Here is a 7674-nt window from a genome sequence, read left to right as displayed (position 1 = left end):
AGGCGATTGCCCCAGGGCATGGGGGCGAGGAGATCCAGAAGTTCTCAAAGTCAGATGGAGGCTGAATATCGAGTCGAGATGAAGATTGTTAGAAAATATACTTCAAGATTCGATCTATAAGAAATCTAGAGTGAGGTCCAAGATGATGAATGGAGTCCAACGAGCCAAAGATCGGTCCAAACGGAGTCTGAATGGAGAAGTTACGTATGAAAGAAGCTAGCATGGCCCTTAGAGTGATGGAGGCCGGCGAAGGCCGGTGGCGGGCTGACGAAGGCTACGGTAGAGCGAGCGCATGCAGCGGTGCGTAGCCCAGCACGCGGACATGTGGACGTGTGCGATGCATGGCCTAGGCCTAGGTGGGCATGCGCAAGAGTGGCCCGCGTGGATCCTCACGTGGTCCACGCATAGTGCATGGACCGATAGTCCATGGGGACCACTGTGGATCGATCGGATGTTTTTTGCCTAGTTTCTCACAGTCCACAATGGATTGGAGCATTTTCAGAGACAATTCTCATGGCTCATGGGGGGTTCTCGTGGATCGATGCATGATTGGGTGGTTTTGGATGATCGCAGTCGTGATCGAATGGCTATGAGCCATCCTAGGGAGATTAGAAGCATGATCTAGTGCAATGGGATGCGATCCAATGGCCAGTTTTCGATCTAAGGTATGATCGGATGGTCGAGAAGCTACAGGAGTCTGATCAAGAGTCTGATTCCGATACTGCTTAGGTTTTAGGGCCTTTAAGAGGCTCTATGGGTGAACAGAACCGTGAACACGCTAAGAGTGTGGCAGAAAGCCATGAGCGGAGGCATCAGTGTGAGGGAGGCTCGTGCAGCCGTCGAGAGGAGTTCGACAGAGCTTCGAGTGTGCACAGCGGACAGAGCAGACCCTACAGAGCATCGACAGGAGATCGAAGGTAGAACATAGCATCAGGCAGAGTAGCTGTAGAGAGACATGATATAGTAGTTCGCTCCACAGGAAGTATCCAGAGATGTCAAAGATCCTGGTACTAGCAGGCCTATGAGAGGATCTCCTTGGAGGATTTGAGAGAGTTTTTATGAGGATAGCTTCTAATTGAGAGAGGATGGTGTATAAAGAGTTGAGAGTGGATGTTTTTCTCTTATAATTTTTTCTTTCTCATAGTGAAGCTTGCATGTCTCGTGGAGGCAGCGCTTAGGCTGTTTCACGTACCTGATTATGTCCATATTATTTTTTCTTTCTTCCTGCTGTGATGCATGGTATCAAAAAGGTCCTGTGGAGGTAGTGTCCTAGCCAGACATCCCCAACACTTAGGGCATGGGTTTCCTACTAATTTTGTTCAAAAGGGAGTTAAAAGCCCAGTAGAATATACCAGGGGATTTTCATGTTTCAGCATGGGCGAAAGGGGTGATGGTATTTGATTTCCTTGATGAGGCTACCCGAGTGAGGGTTATGGAGAAGGGGCCCTAGTCATTGGCAGGACAGATGTTAGCTTTGGAGCCTTGGAGGCCTAACTTTAGGCTAGGAAGGGAGATATTTCAGGTGGTGAAAATTTGGCTCTGGATATCGGATTTGCCTTTGGAGTTATGGACCAAAGAAAGTATACCTAAGATTGCATCCCATGCTAGTAAACTACTATTCCTGGATGACTGGACAATCTCAAAGGCTTGTCTTGGTTTTGCCTGGGTATGCATAGAGCTTGATCTTCACAAAGAGGCATGCCCCAGAGCTAGAATTAGTGTTAATGGTACAACAATATGGCAGGAGTTTATATATGAGGACTTACCGGATGTTTGCTATGGGCATGAAAGGATTGGGGTATTGATGGAGGCATGCTCATGTCGAAGGGAAAAAGGAGGCTGGTCGTTGCTGCGGCCGTGGATTAGAGCTGCTTGCATCCCAATTGCAATGGGATTGGTATCTTCTGCTCAACAACCTCAAGTTGGTGCTTCACATCCTACTGTGTCAACAGAGTCTAGCCAGCAAGGGTCTTGGATGGCACCTAAGCGAGCAATCAAAATAGCAAATCGGATAGATGTTCATCCACAGCATTCACCGCCCTGCACAATAGAATCCAGGTTTGCTCCCTTATTAATCTCTGATTCCAATGCTTTTGAGGGGTTATAGGCTATGGATTGTACTTTCACATTTGCCTCCAAGGCTGTACCTAGTGATGGAGTGAATATCAAAGAGAAGAGGAAGCGCTCTCCTAATAAGGCCAAGTCTACTAGATCTCCTAGGTCCCAATCTCCACAATAGAAGATTCTGGTGGTAGAGGATCATGATGGCTCAACCACATTGTAGGATCAATCACAGAGGGATGCTAAGTGCTCTATTCACCAACAGTCTTCTGATCCACACTTGGCTATTTCTGGTAAGGAGGGTAAGAAACTACCTGACCATTCCTCTCTTTTTACCTATCTTAAGCATGCTATACAAGGGTCAACAAAGTTAGAGGATGTGTCAATCCCATTAGCGAAGGCAATGGTTGATAAGGGCAAGACTGTGTCCAATGAGTTTGTTAAAGTAGTAGATAGTGGTCCCGTTCAACCTTTCATTTGACCTTATGAAGATCTTGTCTTGAAACTGTAGGGGGGCTGCAAAATCCTCTTTTGTTAACTATGCTAAATTTTTGGTTCGTATGCATCAGCCTGATGTTTGTTATTTTTTGGAGACTCACTTTCAGATTGAGGTGTTGCCTCATGTTACTTGCATTTTGGGGCCTATTTGGCATGTCTATATAGTGTCCGTGGAAGGCCTTTCTGGGGGCATAGTTGTTGCTTAGCACAAAAATCTGGGTAATATAGATTTTATCCATGTTGATAAGCAAATTATTTTTGATTTGGTTTCCCTGCCTAATGTAGAACCCTGGGTGTTGGGTGTGTTATATGTAAGTACTTCTACAATTCGTCATCGGGATGCCTGGGCTCAAATGCAAGTTGTTCAAGCTATTGGCCTTGATATGGTACTAATAGGTGACTTTAATTGTGTGCTCCAATTGGAGTATAAACAGGGTGGTAAGGCCTTTCGGTGTCTAAAGATGTTCAAAAATTTAGAGCCTTCACTGCTCAAATGGGGTTGCTGGATTTGGGGTTTTAAGGACTTTCTTACACATGGTGTAATAACCAAATGAGAGTAGCTCACATCTAGGAGAGGCTAGATCGGGCTTTCGCTTTTCCGAGTTGGTTGGATAGCTATCCAGAATCTATTGTTTTTCACTTTCCCCGATTTGCCTCAAATCATTGCCCCTTGTTACTTACTGTTAAGTCTTATCATCCAACTGGCCCTAGATCATTTAGATTTGAAAAGTTCTGGTTGTCTAATTGTGGTATTTATGAGATAGCTAAGAAGGCTTGGGTGTATTCTTCTAATCAATCTCCCACCATTTATTGTCTATTTTGTTGTCTAAAGCAAGAAAGGCTCTTCAGAGGTGGAATTCTAGGAATGTTGGAAATATTTTTAGAAAAAGAGATGCCCGTTATAAACAGATTCATGATCTTCAAGTTTTTGAAGCTAGTTAAGGGGCCCTTTCTCATGCTAATATATTATTATAGATTGCTGGCTCTCTTAAGATCATATAATTATAATTTACATCAGCAAGAAATTTTTTGATGTTAAAAATTCAAAAGTCTTTGGTTAAAAGATGGAGAAGCCAATACTACTTTCTTTTATCGATCTACGATTTTGAGGTGCCAAAAGAATCATATTGGATGGTTAGTAACTGATCAAGGTGAGGTCATCCGACATGATAGTCATATAAGGCAGCATATACTTACTCATTTTCAAAATCGATGGCTGCCTTGTCCAATTGATGAGAATATGGAGCTTTCGTAGTTTGCTCATTCTCTATCCAACCATCAGAATGAAACTTTGGTTTAACTTATATCTGATGAAGAAATTGTAAAGGTTGTTCATAATATTAATCCTGACAAAGCCCCTGGTCCGGGTGGATTTCAATCATTGTTCTTTAAGGAGTTTTGGCCTATTGTTGGCTTGGATGTTATTCAAGCTATCCAATATTTCTTTCATTATCCAACTATGTCTACTGATTGGAAGCAAACATTTATTGCTTTATTACCAAAAGTTTTCAAACCACGGTATGTTCATGAATATCGGCCTATTAGTCTATGTAATACTATTTACAAAGTGGTAACTAAAATTTTGGTTAATCGAATTCAGCCTTTGTTATCTGATTTGGTTTCTCATGAGCAAGGGGCTTTTATTCTAAGAAGGAATATATTTGAAAGCATCCTAATTGCTCACGAGGTAATGCATTCCTTGGTGAAGGCAAAGCCTTCTAAGTGCCTGTTGGCTTTAAAGTTGGACATGGAAAAGGCCTATGACCAGATTCAATGACCGTTCCTTCAGATGGTTCTACAGTAGTATGATTCTTCTACTCGATTTATTCAATGGGTTATGGCTTCTGTTTGTCATCCTCAGTTTGCTATTTTGATTAATGACTCTCCAAGTTGGTTTAAACATGCTTGTGGACTGCATCAGGATTGTCTGTTATCTCCTTACATGTTTATTTTATGTTCTAAAGTATTTTCTACACTATTACATTATGTTGTATAGTCAAAACTTTGTCATGTGTTTCAGCCTCATGGCACATCTTTCTATTTATCTCATATTTTATTCGTAGATGACTGTTCATTGATTGCTGGGGCTACTTTGCAAGATGCAGTTTGGTTGAAAGCAGTTATAGACACATATTGCTCTACTCTGGCCAGCAGGTGAATTTTAATAAATCTCAGATTCTTTTTAGCCCTTCTATAGCTCCTTCTACAAAAGTTCAAATCAAAGCCTTATTTAATATTTCTACATGTAGAGGCTCTTCCAAATATCTGGGTGTTCTGCTGTTAGGTAATAGGTATCAACATTTTGATTTTGCCTTTATTGTGGATAGAGTGCTAGCACAGATTGCTGGATGGAAGTGGAGGGCTCTGTCTTTCATGGGACGAGCAACTCTTCTACGCTCAGTGCTAGCATCTCTTCTACTTTATGTTATGTCTACGGTGCCCGTGCTATTATATATTAATTTTAGCAAACTTGGAGAAGCATTTTCATAGTTTTTTGTGGGCTCATGACGGTGATAGACAGCGGCTTCACTTGATCTCTTGGGCACAGGTTTGTTCTTCTCAAACTATGGGGGGAATTGGATTGCAATCTTTATCCCTTAGGAGACAAGCTTTACTTGGTAAGTTGGTAGTTAATGTTATCTTTAATCCTTCTTCTTTATAGGCTAGATTGGTGCATGCTAAATGTAAATTTCAGTTTTGTTGGGCTTCATATCGTAAGCCTGCGAAGTGCTCATCAATATGGTCTGTAATTGCCAAAATGGGCTGTCATCTTCGATACAATTTTATTTGGTCTATTGGTGATGTTAAATGTATTCGTGCTTTTTATGATCCTCGGATACAACCGATCCCCCTTTGTGCCTGGCCCACTTTTATCAATATGGACATTGACTGGGAGAGCATATGGGTAGAGCACCTATTTTCACATGCTACTGGATGGAATATTAATTTATTAACCTTACTGTTTTCTTCTGAAATGATGACCATTATTCGGAGCATACCTATTCCTTATGACTGTTGGTCTGATCAGATAGGGCAGCATGTTTCCAGATCTCCTCATGTGTCTTTTAGAGAGGTAATGGTGTCTTTCAATTCTGATACCTCATCTTTTTCTACTGCTAATTGTACTTGGATTTGGAAGCTTTAGATTCCTCAAAGAGTTAAAATATTTTGTTGGCAGCTGTATTTTCAAAAGATTCCATGCAAGAACTTGTTGGTTAATAGGGGCATTTTATCTACTGACCATCAGTTGTGTGATCTTTGTGTGAATTGCATAGAGGATTGTGAACATGTTATTGTTCTATGTCCTTTTGCTGTAAGCTGTTGGCAGATTTTTGCTCATATATTTGTTGCAGATAGTTTTTCTAATACTTTAACTAACTTTTTTGAACTGATTTCCAATGACTTGGGAGATAAGTGATATCAGTCTTCATGTGTTTATTTAGCCTGGCTATTACGGAAAGCTAGTAATGCTAGAATGTTTGAAGTTGTTTATACTGATCCCCATCAGCTGGTGCGTCAGCTTGTTGTTCTGAATTGTAACTTCAAATCTTCTACTCCTTTAAGGTACTGGGACTGTCTATGTCCTATAAATAGAGGCACTCAACCTCTGTTTCTGTTGTTTGGCAGCCCCCTCCCTTTGGAGTTTTGAAGGTTAATTTCGATGGGGTAGTAAAAGCAGAAGGTGCCACGGCTGCATATATTATCAGGGATTATCAAGATCCTCTCATTAGAGCGGCTAGTCGCTAGTTATTTAATGGTTCTGTGCCTTATGCTGAACTGGTAGGAGCTTGGATGGGTATTCCTGAAGCCTTATTTTCTCTACATGCGGACCATCTTTGGATTGAGGGGGATTCTAGCCTAATTATTGGTTGGATCACTCAATATCAGCCTCATAAGAACTCTGCTTGGCCTTTGATCCGTGATATCCTTATATGGAAAAGCCAATCTATATCACATCCTTGGAAAGTCTCCCATGCTTATCGTGAGGCTAACCAGGCTGCTGATTGGTTGGCCTCTAACTCAGGTTGTGGTTCACTATCTTTTTACCAGTACGATGTTTTGCCCATCCAGTTATGTAGTATTTTGCAAACAAATGCTCTTGGTCTTTCATATCTCAGATAGGGCCAATCATTGGTATTTTTATGAGCTGCGGATCATTTTATTACTTACTTGCTCTGTTATTTGTTACTGTGTGACTCTAAGTGCATTGATAGTGTCCCTTCCACCTGATAATTGGGCTTATATATTTGCTGCTGGTATTTTGTGCTTTCTTTCACTTTGTTTCAGTCCTCATCAGTTGCAAGGTTTCTTTCTCTTTAACATGGTCACTTGCAGTTCAAGTTGCTACAGGGGAGCCCAAATTAATCTCCAGCAGGTTTCTTTGTGGCTGCTCTACTATTCTTATTACTGTAATTCTAAGGCAGTTTCTTTTCTTGGTTGGCATACTCAGTTTATATGGCAGCAGTTTTCTGTGTAGATTGATTGCTTCTCAGATTTACAATCTTCATTAGGACTGTAATGAGTTCCCAGGTTTTTATGTGGAAGAAGCTTTCAGGGGCTTCAGGTCTTTTGCACTGCTCAGTGACTTCTATGCAGACTTCCCATATTGCATACTGTTAAATAGGGAAGCATTCTCTTATATTTATTGCACAGTTTCGACTCATAATCAATTGGTTTACACTATTATAGAGTTCAGTCTTATGTTGATGGCACACTTCCACTTCAGTGTATACAATGATATTTCTCTGCTTCAAACTCTGGCATACATCTTCCAGCTACATAGCTTGTTATTTTTGGATCTCTATGCAACTTCCGTAATAACATTTCTAGCAGTTTTTTTGGATCTCCATGTATATTCTTACTGTTGTATTTACTCTCTTGTTTGTTTCCCATTTTGGTTCATCTCTGTAATTACTTGTACAATACTCCTACTTTAATATAGCCCTCTAGAGTTTGTAGACTTGAAAACATTCTAGATTAGATCTCAATCCTTAGATCAAAAAAGAAATAGAATAACATACTCTCACATCTCTTCATCTCAATTCTAATCAAATCCAGCTCTTCCCACCACTAATCTTTTTACCATTAGCTTAGTACTATGGAAATGATAGTTTA

General features: G+C 40.8%; 1 long non-coding RNA gene across 1 annotated transcript; it reads left to right on the top strand.

The window, feature by feature from the left end:
• The first annotated feature begins 5430 nt into the window (after nucleotides 1–5430).
• Nucleotides 5431–7122, top strand: LOC140858858 (uncharacterized). Its single transcript, XR_012142270.1, has 2 exons — nucleotides 5431–5632; nucleotides 6187–7122. It is a non-coding gene; the product is annotated as an uncharacterized lncRNA (long non-coding RNA).
• The last annotated feature ends 552 nt before the right edge of the window (nucleotides 7123–7674 follow it).

Source organism: Elaeis guineensis, chromosome 6, assembly GCF_000442705.2.
Source record: "Elaeis guineensis isolate ETL-2024a chromosome 6, EG11, whole genome shotgun sequence".
Taxonomy (NCBI): Eukaryota; Viridiplantae; Streptophyta; class Magnoliopsida; order Arecales; family Arecaceae; genus Elaeis; species Elaeis guineensis.
The sequence above is the reverse complement of the archived record's forward strand: the minus strand, read 5'-3'. Positions and strand labels throughout refer to the sequence as shown.